Source organism: Cimex lectularius, unplaced genomic scaffold, assembly GCF_000648675.2.
Source record: "Cimex lectularius strain Harlan isolate CLEC.00 unplaced genomic scaffold, Clec_2.1 scaffold385, whole genome shotgun sequence".
Lineage (NCBI taxonomy): Eukaryota > Metazoa > Arthropoda > Insecta > Hemiptera > Cimicidae > Cimex > Cimex lectularius.
Window position 1 is genome coordinate 76,192 of NW_019392918.1, and position 14,139 is coordinate 90,330.

Here is a 14,139-nt window from a genome sequence, read left to right on the forward strand (position 1 = left end):
TCAGAAAAACATTTTCTTTATCGTGCCAACGTTTCGATCTTTACAATTAATTAAGGTTTTTAGATGAGATGAAAAAAGTTAATGGCACTAGTGGGATTCGAACCCACAATCTTCGGCTAGATACGCCGCTGCTGTACCACTTGAGCTGTTGTGACCTCGATCCACTCGGACATCAACTTCCTGTCTCAACCCACCTTGTGAGTTTTCCCTCCTTTTTGCCATTTTTGGGGTTCGTGGGTTCGAATCCCGCTCGTGCCATTAACTTTTTTCATCTCAACTAAAAACCTTAATTAATTGTAATGTATTAATTGGTCAAGCGGACCAGGAAATTAGTGAAGTTTCGATCTTTATTGAGATCATCTTCAGGGTCTGGGATTTACAAACATTGTTTACATAAAACAATGTTTGTAAATCCCAGGCCCTGAAGATGATCTCAATAAAGATCGAAACGTTGGCACGATAAAGAAAATGTTTTTCTGAAGCCTACATCACACCAGACCGCATCTCACGATTTCTGAATAATTATTAATTATTCCGTTGGCACCATAAAGAAAATGTTTTTCTGAAGCCTACATCACACCAGACCGCATCTCACGATTTCTAAAAAAAAGTAGTAGCTACTACAATCCTTGTTTTCCAATGGGTGAACTATCTGACCTCTGTTTATTTTCAGATTTTTGATGTTAGAGTTAGAACGAGATAAATATATACATCGATCTGAGACAATTCTATTGATCAATAATTCATTATTGAAGGTTGCGGGAATAATTTGCCTTTTACTTTTATTCATTCTAGAATAAATAAATAAAATTGGAATATGTAAATTGCCAATTGATAGATATAAGGGAAAGGACTTTGCCTTATCTTTAAATGTATGTACATATATACACACATGTACAGAGTTAAGGTATCAGTTCTCACAGCCCACCGGCAATTTCATCTTTTGTAATTTACAATAAAATACTGGCAGATGTTGACATTCCGGGGTCAGACGTAGATATTTTCTGTCCAGCCACTGAAGTTAGGCTTGGGATGCTGTCCAAAGCTGGGACAATTCAGCACCCAATGCAGTAACTATATCCAAACCCATTCACACCTTCACTCTTTCTCAAACACATTCTCTCCTATTTACATGTCATTCATTCAATTAGGGTGAAGTACTTCTGGAGTACTCTTCCAAGAGTACAGTACTCTTCCATCATCGTTTTATATAACCCTATTATATAACCTAATAATGGTTAATGGTCAATGGAGTGTTCAATATTCTGCCATCTACCCTCCTGCCATTACACTACACATTCACACAGTTGATATATTCACTCTCAGCACACTCAAGGGACCCAAAACAAACATTACTACATACAATAAAACCCAACAAGGTTTCCTCCAAGGATTGGATCAGAGGATCCACTGCAGTGCTCAAGCATGATTGTCTTATCGGGTGGCAATCCTACACCCTCTATATAGAGCCAAGGAGTTATATCTTTTAATTAGGTGAGACACATCAAGCAACATTTCTCTACATGCTGGATATATATGTGCGCTTTGGCCCAAAAGTTCTTGGAGTTCCTTGGCTTCTTCCTTCTGCAGTGTACGTTCCCTTGAGGTCTTCTGAAGACTAATACTGCCAGAAGAAATTCGCTGAACTATAGGAAATTAAAATAGTAGTCTTTTTTTTCTGCTTGCCTGCAGCATCCCAGAAGTTCTGTCCTGCTATCCTTGCCAGCCGGTTCCTCTACTCTTGATCCCCCCCCCTGGGCCCACTACACTGCCTTCTCCCCTGCTTCTTATACCGCCTGGGTGTTTTCGACCTTCCACCACTTTTGTGGCTTCCCCTCGTCCTGAAATTTTTGATTTTATTTCTGTTGGGTATCCTTATTTGGGAAAGGATGACCCTTCTTCTAGAACTCAGATCCTCCGAGGGCCATCTAATGACAGTGCTCTTAACTCATGAGAGTCTTACGGTTTATGTTTGAATAATATAATTAATCAGTACTTAATTGAGAAACAAAGTATAAATATTTAAACTCAAACTTGGAAAGTTAATAGAAAGCAAATGAATATTATTTACAATTTTAAATTGTCAGTAGATTATACTTGAAAATCAATCGTGTAATGTATTTCAATGTATGTACATATTTTGTTGTCATCAATCAAGTGTAACTTTATTTAAAAAATTGCCCATAAAGATACAATTTTTCTTTAAAATCAATTTGTTTATGCAATGTAAATTTTTTTTTAATGAACTCTCATAAGTCATCAACATAAGTTAATTTTGCAATAATTGTTTACTTTTTAAGCAAGTCTCTTTTTTATAATATTATAAACAATATAAATTCATTCACTAGCTTTCGTGGTCCGCTTGACCAATTAATATCTTTCAATTAATTTTATCTCATCTAAAAATCTTAATTAATTGATAAATGGTTAGTTTAAAATTATAAATAGATTAAGTAAATTTTATAATTACGACCCATAAAATCTATAATTAAAAGGTCTCATAATTAGCTAAATTTAGGCAAGGATTCAAAATAATAATTGATCAGAAGTGCTGTGAATTGGAGAACCCCCACGTTGCAATGAGCAAAACAATCTGAAATTTATTAGGACGCACGTAATCTTATCGAACTAGGCTATCAGGAGGTCGATAACTTTTTCTGGGCATGTGGGCGGTATGAAATAAAAATTTCAAAGGCTCTGTTTATTTTTATTTATCTTTTGAACAAATATTTACCCGCGACTTGTCCTTTCTGTGGAACATTGTCGCATTCGATCGCCAGAAAGGTTTTTTTTCCAATTGGGTTTTTAAATCACTTGCACGCCAAAATAAGTTTTTGCAGTTCTTATGCATATTCTTAAAATGAAAACACATAAAAGTTGCATAGCATTACATTAGATTTTATTAAATTCACCTTACTTGACAATTGAAATTCTTTATCGTCCAGTCGCTCCTATTTCCTCCAGACATGATTCATTTGAGGATGTCTTCTCGAGGAATGTCGTCCCCTCGTTGCACCTCGCATAAACAATCCACGGTATTTAATCCCGGTACGATTGGTACTGGTGGTTTAATTCGACCTGTAGAAATCAAAAACCACACCGGTGCAGTCGATGAACTGTTGACAGCAATTTGATTGGAATTGATCATCACTGGTCCGCCTACTCTGAGGTCGGCTTTAAAAGCTACGAGAGCGTGGAGCTGAGGTCTGCAAAGCAAAACTATTGTCCGGAGATGATTGCATTAATCCGAATCGCATCTGTTGCATGAGACATCGTCAAATTACTAAATAATTAATATTATTATTGAATAACGTTCAATTACATGATTGCTAGTAGGCAACAATCCAACGAACTATAATGCTATCATTCGTCATCTTTCTACGATTGCTACCAGCTTATAGTATATAAACCGGATATACATGGTATTAAGAACCAGTGGATCCTTATCACTGATCACCCTAGTTCTGATCTTTGACAATGTGAAAACATAGAACCTACCTAATGTATTAGTCATGTTGGTATGTAGATGTAATGTTCGGGTGTGTAATATACTGCGCCCTATGAGACTTACTGCATCTCTCGTTCTGTATCTGTAGCATACCGGTGAGTTCTAGTTCCTCAAGAAATTTGATTAGAAGGCCAGGTGGTTGAATTGATATCAGTGGTTGAATTTTTTCTACGGTTACGTTGTACATCTAAAACACTTCCTCCTTCGGGCAAATAATGTATGGTAATACATATATGTATATGATCCCATTTTTCTTTTCATTGTAATGACATCATTTTGAGAATATAAACATTCATTACTCTTTTAAATTAATGTTGAACTGACGATACGCCACATACTGGGCCCGTGTATATTTGCTTTGTTTCTCAAAAACGTTTTGGTTTTGTGCAATCTTGAAAGGAATTCAAATAAACGGAATGATTTCTTATGAGATTTTCTTTTGGAGTATGCGGAGTGATAAACGTTATTCTTTGATTGTTATCTATTATTAAATTCATTATGTTTAGTCTGATTGACCAACTTGCTTCTTTCAATTAATTATACTTTTTATGTAAGGTATTGGTTGAAATGAAAAAGTCAGTGTCAGCCGAAGGTCGGGGTTCGAATCTCGCTCGTGACACTGACTTTTTCATTTCCACCAAGACCTTACATAAAAAGAATAATTAGTTATCTATTATCTTGCTCTGTCTATCCTCGCTGGTTTCTTTTGGTTCAGACGCGTTTCGGCATTTCGCCGTCTTCAGTGTTTGGGTCTTAAATGATTAATGATTTCTTTCTATTGGCTTCATCTCTGACCTTTTTCTAATATATAATTATAATTTTGAAGGCTGATCACATTATATTATAGGCCCAGTAAATGTTAATTTAACCCCAAACTTAGTTGGATATTTAATTGTTAGATTTCTTCTTGAGGTCAGTTGGATATTTAATTGTTAGATTTCTTCTTGAGGTCCGCTGTGTGATCAACGTGTAGTCTTCCTGATATGCATTTCCTCGCCATTTCTTGTCAGTCTTTTCTCCTTTCTCATATACCCGACCATAGACTGAAGATTACGAAATTCCAAGAAGAGCCTGTCAGCTAATAGTGCAAATAGTGAGACTGAACAGACCAGGAGGCTTAGAGACGGTCAAACTGCATTACTGGATGGTAGAATGTGATAAAGCTGCAACATAATCTTATACGATAATTCCTATTTTGTCATCTTCAAAGCATATCAATGAACTAGCGAAATAAAGATTTAAAAAACTTTATTGTTTTTGTATGGACGAAAAGTATATACATAACTAAATTAAACTTATCGCGTTTGTTTGCTTTTAAGAAACCCATTGAAACTTTCGAAATGACTAGCCACGATAAACATAAAAACATTATTTATTTGTATGGCAAAACTATTTAAAAATGACCAGAATAAAACTTTCAGAATGTTGCCTTGCCTTTTTTAATCAATATGTAAGATTTATACAACTGGTTGGATGTGTTTATTAACCCACTGTATTGAACCGTATAACGCCCATACACGCGCATCAACTGATTATAAATTGTTGAATCAAGAGTAGAGTTTTTGTTTTGTTTTTGTAAATAAAACCTGCGTATGCTGCTAGTAGTTTTTGCGGGCTGATGCTGAATGAGTAATGCAACGAGGGGGTGGCTTCTCGTAGGGGTGAGTTTTATTGATCGACCCCCTTCCTCCTCCACCCTAAACTGGGCCACTACTCGGTTCTACTCATCCTCCATTAAATCATGGGCAGTTTTCGGTTACAAACCGAACTTTCAAGGGCCCGGCTATTAAAGAAAATCTGTATTCTCGACGTTTTTTTCACTTCTTGAAATAAAAGCAGGATCGAAAGTTATTGTTTTGAATGGGAAAAAATATTAGTTTACAAACAACAAGTAATAAATTATAAAGTTATATGTGTATGTTTCTTTAAAAAACTTACACAATAAATAATTCCCAATAGAAAACAAGAAGGAATACAAAAATATGAGCATAATAACAAAGTTTATTGCCAATAAAATCAAGTAAAGTACATTATATATGTATGGATTTGGATATATATATAAAATCTAATCTGCATATGTATACACATATAACTTGAGTCTACCACTTCTCGCGGTACATCGGCAATTACAACTTGTGTAATATACAATAAATTACTGGCAAGCCTCGAGCATTTTTCCAACCTGCAGTGCTGTCAACAGCTAGGTTCAATTCAGCACCCAACGCATGCAATTTCTAGATTCAGACTCATTCACATTCTCACTCACGCTTGATTGCATCATTCTTTCTTATTTACATGCCATTCACCAGTTAGTATGGTGCAGTACTCATATATTCCTCCATCAGCCTTTGCACCTCTTTCATAACTAAACCTTATTGAGGGTTGATGGGTACTCAATATTCCGCCTTCGTCCCTCTCACACTACACATTCATGTTAATAAATACATTCACGCTAGATTTTCTCTGCCGAGCTGACCCACCGACGCTACCACTTTCTTTTAATTATGCTTTTTAATGCATTTCTAGCGTCTATAGGCGGTTAGGTCCAGAGGTTGGGCCGTTGTAATCGAATTTTATTTGAGAAGTACTTTAAAAGATTAGTTGCTAATTACTGTTACTTTTCCTGGGCATTAATACAAATTAGTATAGAATGCTCCCAACAGTGGTGAAAATTCAGGAAGATGGTGTAAATCCAATAATGAGAGGAAAAAAAGGATACCGCTAATAAATTCATTCACTTTCCTCACAAATTAGGCTACACTACAATATTCTCACTATATATAATAAAATAACCTTGTAAAAATCAGAACAGTTGACCCAGATATTCGACGCCGAGTGCTCAAGCACGATTCTCATATCGGGTGGCATGCAGGACATTTTCCAATAATTCTCCCCTTGGTTACATAATAAACAAAGGTTAATTTTATCTGGTAACCAAGGTTTACAATTAAACTTGAAAACTTCAGAGAATTTTAAAAATCAATTTAATAAAAAGTCATCATTTGTAATTTGGCAGATAGTTTTGTACATGGGATATGATGTTCTTCTCTGGAAACTGACCAGATGAAAAGTTTTTTGTTTATCTTGTGGTGAAATTCCATCTACAGGCCATGCGGTGCATTTTTTTTTTATACAGTTTTTTCAGCCTGCTTATATCTTTGACCTGCCATTTAAGAAATGCGAGACACTTACGACGGACCAAAATGGTTGGAAACGACCGAACAAATCTTTCTTTTAACTTTATATTTTATGTAAATGGTAGTAAATATTTTTCATTTGGTGCATTTAGTCAATCTCGTTAAATGTTTTCGGCCTGCTTATATCTTTGACCTGCCATTTAAGAAATGCGAGACACTTACGACAGACCAAAATGATTGAAATCGACCCAACAAATCTTTCTTTTAACTTTATATTTTATGTAAATGGTAGTAAATATTTTTCATTTGGCTTGGCGTTGGTGTTGATTTATCTCTAGATTATAGCATTTATAGACTTTTTTATTATTTAACATCTATTAGGGTATTTTTGATTAAGAAACTTTTTCTCTGACTTATTGACAACTTTATTTCAACATACACGTCTACCAGATAAGTCTGGAAGTTGGTCATATCCATGGAGACCAAATAGTCCAATCAGTTCTTGGACAATCGAAGAGAGATTCACTTCGATTTCTAGTGGCGGTGGGTAAACAATTGATGTTGAATTGTTTTGCGAAGAAAATAAGGACTTTCAGGGAAATCGATTTTAATTAAATTCACGTGGAATGGAGAGTCCGTTAATTTGACACGACGTCGCTTAAATGTGACACAAATGACTGGAATAATTATGCCTGTCGGGAGTACTAACTACGGCACATCATCTTCCGTATTTTCGGCTCATTGTACACACTGAATTCTCCCTATGTTTGTACAAGAGTTGAAATAATTCAACAGATAGACAACAGAAATCCGCTTAAAATTGTCACCGGTTTCTAAACACTGTCCCGATTACATACATTTACATTAGTTTCGTGGATATATTTGACTTTTTTCTCTCTTGCTGGCGCGTTGTAGAACGGCGGGGAAGCCTGTAATGGTAGGTGGATATTCTTTTATTCCGTATATTTCATAATTATCGGTTTTCTATTATCAAATTTAGTCAAATCTCAAACTTAGTAAATATTAAATGTGCATAGTAAACCAGACATTACACGTTTTTCACTGGTTGGTTTGGGTATTATTTTGTCAGTCGTGCCAGTTTGGTTTCACCGTGCTTATATCCCTGACCAACTCGGTTCCTTTGAACTTTTAGTAATTATTTTAAAGGGTCTGCATGAATTCTTCATAATGTGTGTGATCATGTGTTTTTTCGTGTGTGGGTTGTGTAGTAACATCATGTAATAATTTTAAGCTTGCCTGTATTGTTGATGGTTCGTGGGGTTTTGTGTGAGGTTTTGCGTTGTTTTACTTTTCCCTAAATGACCTTACCTATTCTCCCTGTCTGTCTTATTTTCTTCCTCTTATTCCGTTTTGGTCTAGCGGTTTTATTGTAGTGCTTTCTCTTAGTTTTCCAATTTTGCTAGTTGTCTTTAATCAAGTTTTTTATGTCTGGTTTGTTAAATAGATTGATCTTATGCTTTTCATATACTAGTTTGTGAATTTATCCTTTAGCCGTTGTTGTGTCCTAGTGTTTTTTTTGCTTGTATGTATGAAATGAGTTCTTGTTGGTAGTTTCATTGATAGTGGTTCCGACTTTTCGTTCTCCGAGTATTTGCAGCAATTTTCGTGCAGCCATTTTGTGTTTGTGTGGGTGGCTTAAATCAGCTCTTACGTCTTGGGCTGTTGGTTTTATGAAAAGGGTTGTGTTTTCTCCACAACTGAAGCTGTAACCGCAATCCAGATGAATTTCTTTGCATAGACCGCGGTTGAAACATAACTGGAGGAATGGTAGTACATTCTGTACACACAATGCACTGTGCTCGATATAGCCTAATGGGTCTTAATCCCTCAAATTGTCCCACAATTCTTCAATTTTACTAATAATTTACTTGCAAAGTATTATTCTCCTGATTGCTGTTTAAACATTACATGCCATCAGCAAAATGAACTGTTGAAATGTTTTAGGTTTATCTTTAATAATTTTGTAATGTCCAGAAGAATGGCTCAAAACTCGTAATTTGAAACTGAATGAACCCAAATGGCGTTCCCATTAAACAAATCCCCTTGTCCACGACTATATGTTAAAAAAATACGACATATACACAGTTAGGGTTATACAATATTAATTAGACAGTTAATTAATATAATTAGTTCATTAGACAGTAGACTGACGATTTGTCCAAGACAAGACTTATAGGACCGAAATCAGGCATGACGGTAAAGGTCTGACTAACCCTTTACAAAAAATTACTTTGACTTATTTGGATGTACGGAGCGGAACGACCACCAAGCCGGCCTAACGTCCAACAAATCGAAGTATTTCAATTGAAAGTCCTTAAAAGAATTCTCCAAATGCCTTACTATTTATCCAACCTGATCATCCACAATGACTTTAACATTGCCTTGTCAAAGAATTGATCCATTCCCACCAAGTTTCACACCAATCTTTCAACCATCTTAACTCTACTACTCAAACCTTCTCCACTACTTCCCATCCCAAGAACCTCCCAAACTACTATCACCCCGAGACCTCCTCGCTTAACCTCGCTTAAAAAACTGAGTGCCAGCATTGGCTGGCTTCTCATAACACATGTCTACAGGTTGCAGTTTATAGCATTAAGAACAATTTGCAGTGTGTACAATTCATGTTTAGTATACAAATAAATATTTAGAAAAATGAAACATGTGTTTACTAAAAAAAATTAAATAATGGCGACTTGTAATTGCTGCCAATCGGTTTTAATTGTTGAAATTAATTGGTGTTGAAATACAATGTTTAATGATGATAGTATGAATGAAGTATGAATTATTTGATTTTAATTATTTCTAAATAAAAAAATCTTTTAATGAACGTTGTTTCAATAATCGTTTTCGAAACATTACTCGAAATTACATTGGCACTCGTTCATTTCATGTTGGTTCAAATTGTTTTCCCCTTTAGTCCCAAGTGCTTTAAAGAGCAACCGTGATTCAGAATTATTCAATGGAAACTTTTTTGAATGAAATTTGCTTATTGTTGTAACGTGTTTCTAAATCCTTCTTGGGATTGTTTTTTTCTCGTTCGTTCCTGTCCATCCTACAGGGTTGGGCGGCCTTTACGGCCCAACACTTTCACGCGAGGGATCGTCCTAAAAGGGAAATCGATTTTCACTTTCCTCCCCTCCCGAAAAATATTTGTGGATCCGTTATGTTTGAAAATTTTCTACGTATATAAATGAAATCTGATTCAAATATTATTCAAAAAAGAAATTCAACGTTCACAACTATTAAACTCTAAACCTAAATACACATTAGGTACGATCAACCTGTTGGTTGCGACAATCTCCACCAATGAACCCAGCGTAACTTACAAAAATATTGATGGAAAATAAGTTTTGACTTTCTTAAAACTAAAATACTCCCAAAGTCAAAAACACCGACACTTGTATTTATTTATTTTCCGTAATAACTATGTATATATATTATAGTTATTATATTATTATATATGTGTGTTATATTGTGGTTCGAATCCCGCTCGTGACATAAACATTTCCTCTCAACTAAGATCTTAGATAAAAAGAATAATTAATTGAATTTATAGTTGATTTAAAACGTAAACAGAACATTAATAACTTGTTGTTTACCCTTTATAGAGTATGACTAATCGTTTTAAACTCTTTAGATTAAAAATGAAGAAAATCAGTTCAATATCTCCTTTTCCAGAGCAAATTGTTTGAGTGAGTTAATTGGTTTTGTAAATTATTTACTTTGATGAAACAATAAATTTCAGTAAAAAATCAATTTATTGTTTGATAGCTTCCTATCTATCATCTTGGTCAATCTTGGACTCAAAGTCAGAGACTGACAAAAATCAGCGAGGATAGGCAGACCAAGATGGTAACTATAAAAAAATAGGTTTATAAACCAGCAATCACAAAATATAATCATTAACCATTTTCTTAAAAGCATGATTTTAAGTCTAGTTCTCGTTCGAGTAGATGTTTTAGAAAACAGCCCAATGGGTGCGCCGCGTTTTGCAATACACGTTGATCAACAGCGGTTTAGGGCCGAAGAGAAGATCGATCGGGATGTACGACGGCTAGAGACTATCGTCTCATTGCCATTACCACACACGGAACCGTCATTTAACGGCTTCCTTGGTAATCGTCTCCAAAAGGTCCGTAATGTATAGGTGGGTTCTAAAACAGTCATCACAAGGCTTCGTGTAAGACGTCCAGCATTATGTTCTTTACTACTGGAGTGTATTTGAAAATCAGCATCTCGCTTGGACAATTTAACAATAGTTAAAACAGTTAGTTTGTTGCAATCAGAAAACCAGGATCGTGTGCGGAGAACTTTTTTTATTTTTTTTTATTTTATTTTTATTTTTTAATGGTATGGTATGGTGTGAAATCAACGTCCATGCCCATATAGAACTGTTCATCGAACAAAATGGATCTTTGACTGCAACAAGTTCTTCTGGAAGCTGTGGTCCCATTCGCTCCTTTTATTGGGGACAATTTCGTGTTGGGCCAAAAATTCCGATAATTATACTTGTGACAATGTTTTGCCAATTGACACGCTGTTTTATTGTTTAAATTGTTTACGTTGAGATAGGCAAAAATAATGAAATTAAGATTACCAGATGAAATATTAACAATTTCTATTTTATGGTTTAATTACTTCTAAACAATTACAAAATCACAGAAATAAAAAAAAATCATGTTAACAAAATTGATGATTGGAATAAAAAATGGCGTATGAAAATAAATCCCCAAAAGTCTACCCTAGTTGTATACACCTATGGCAGAAGAATTGAAACGACGTTGATAGTCATGGATACGGCTCTTGGGGTACCTTAAGTTGTTTCTGTCAGATATTTAAGCGTCACCCTCGATTAAAGATTAACATATTTTCACTATTTACATGTCAGTGATCTGATTAATCGACTTTTGGGGCAAACCCCTCTTCTAAAGCCCGTTCTTGACATAAGTTCTTAACTTTCACTCTTCAACAAACGGCTGTTTTAACAGTCACTTCGCCGTCCCATTTGGCAAGTGAATCACGAATAAAAAGACTCCAAGTCCACCAAAATCTAGTTCTGCGGATTATCACTATATTCAGAACTCAGTACTTCATCATGATCTAAATATACTATACGTCACCGAAGTAGTGAAAGAAGCTTATTTGAAATTGTATCAACTCATAATTGAACACCCATAATTTGTCCAGCCGCTGTCGCCGACTCGTGTACTTAAACAGTTGAAAAGGCGACATCATACTGACCTTGATGTGTAACTAAATTTTGTTAAAAAAATATCCTAGTTTGGAGGATAATAACTGGTTTAAAACTTTATTCCTCACATATTTCTTGTCAATTGGCGTTCAATAAGTTATCTATATTTAAAAAATTATGTAACCAACATCAATCATCGAGAGGATTTCTCCTTATAAAGATATCCATTTATGATCTTAAACAATAGATTTGATAAAACTTACTATTAATAAAGTTATCCAAAAGGTTTATCTACTTAAAAAATGTATATGCATGACACAAATAATAATTGTCCCATGTGTAATCTAGGAGAAAAAAAAATTAATTCGAAAATCTATAGACCTTAGACCGCTAGGTGTTATAATCTTACATTGTTTTATAGGTGGATAACACCGTTTATACAGGGTGGTCAGTTCGTCGTGTAAAAAGATTTTATCACATTTTAAATTTTTTTTATTTTTTGATCACACTTTAAAAACCCGATCAACTCTCTCTCAAAATAATGGTTTCGAATATTGGAAAGCTCATAAAATGTTAAAGTTTTTTAGCTGATTTGACCTTTTTAAAAATGTAATGTAAGGGAGCTAAGAGTTTAAAAAAGTTAATCCAAAATTACCACTTCGCAAATTTCATGATATTTGTGCAGTTATTGGGTTGTCCGGAAAATAATGCAGGATTTTGGTATTAAACAAAAAAAAAGAAACTAGTTACTTTAAAGCAATGTTCTTTAATCAAAATAATTTCCCATACNACAAATGAGTAATCCTGTAAACGTAAACAGAATATTTTATATAGATTTTTTTTAATGAAAACTTAAAATCCTGCATTATTTTCCGGACAACCCAATATTTTGTAAGTAGACTGGCAATTTTTAGAACAATAGTGGAATAATCTAAAAGGAAATTTGGTGTTAAATCCAAAAATTGGTCAAAAGTTAGGAAAAGTTAAATTAGAGTGGAGAATATTCAGGTTTTGTGTAAAAAAAACTTGTTTTTCATAAAAAACAAAAAGAAAAAAATTGTGACGAACGGATTGAGTTAAAACCATAAGGAGGTTTTCAGCATTCTACTCCACTTTAAATGTACTATCCGATTTTTTTTTTAAACCGAGCTGAACACCTTGTATACTTCGGGAATTTTCTTGGTGTTCAATCTAAAATCTTCAAAATAAAAGGAAATTTAATATTTGTTTTATACGAGGTTTATTAAAAATGAGATTAGTGTTCCTTTTTTGTTTGTACCGTTTAATTTTTTGGCGTTATTGAAAAGCAAGTGACAAATGTTTGTAGGTAGCAATTTTAGATAACGTCCCTTACAAATTGGAGAATTCAGATCTATCAGCCCTCGGGCTGTGTCCAGTTTGACAATGTATTAAATGTATTCTAGTTTACACAGGGACATGCTCTTAGAAATTGCTTCCTCCATTTTCTATTTGAATCAATAAAACTCCCATGACCCACTTTTGACTGTTTATCCACTGTATTATGTAGTAGTTACTAACATGCCGTTGGGCCATTTGAACCCATTAGTATTCTACGATCAAAATGCGCATACGGCTGAATTATTTTTAACCCATATTCACCATACATGAAGGCACTTGAGACCTTGAATAAAGGAGAAGAGTAGTAAGAGTACACGTGGGAGTGATTTACAATGCGCCCGTCGTACAATAGGATCTATGACTAATCGGACGGCCGTCTTTGTAAAGTGGTCGACGCTTCCTCAAAAGTAATAAGATATTACTGGACAATCGAGGAAAGAGTATGGGCGAGGAAATCACTCAGTGTCCAGATAAAGCCAGTGCGAACATTTGTTCACACAATTCTAACATCAATTATATTTATATAAACTGTTGCTAAACCTTGACCGTTTCCGACCGCTTCGGTCTGTTCGGCTTTTCGCCATCATGAGTGAGTCGGGGATAAAAGCAGGGTGAGAACAAACGCACAAACCCGTTTGATAGGCAGGCCAAAACGAACGAAGCGACCAAGCTTCTTGATTACCTCGCAGACCTCAAGAGGAAATATCACAATATCGTGTACGTTAATCTCTTTTTGCACGCAATCAGGCAAAAATACGTTAAAACTAGTTGATATCCGAAACTCAACTGTGCGTTCAGAAGTTCGCGAAAGACAAAGGTTTTGTCTTTTTTACGGATCGATTCACACCGGCAAATCCATTGTTATTTTTTAATTAGCATGCTTCGTTTAAATAGAGACAGAGTAGTCGAACATGGGTGTT

At 34.9% G+C, this 14,139-nt stretch overlaps 1 protein-coding gene across 6 annotated transcripts in view; it reads left to right on the forward strand.

Annotated features, from left to right (window-relative positions):
- Positions 1-14,139, forward strand: part of LOC106672663 (histone demethylase UTY) — an 83,485-nt gene that overhangs the window by 10,501 nt on the left and 58,845 nt on the right. The window lies entirely within an intron of this gene.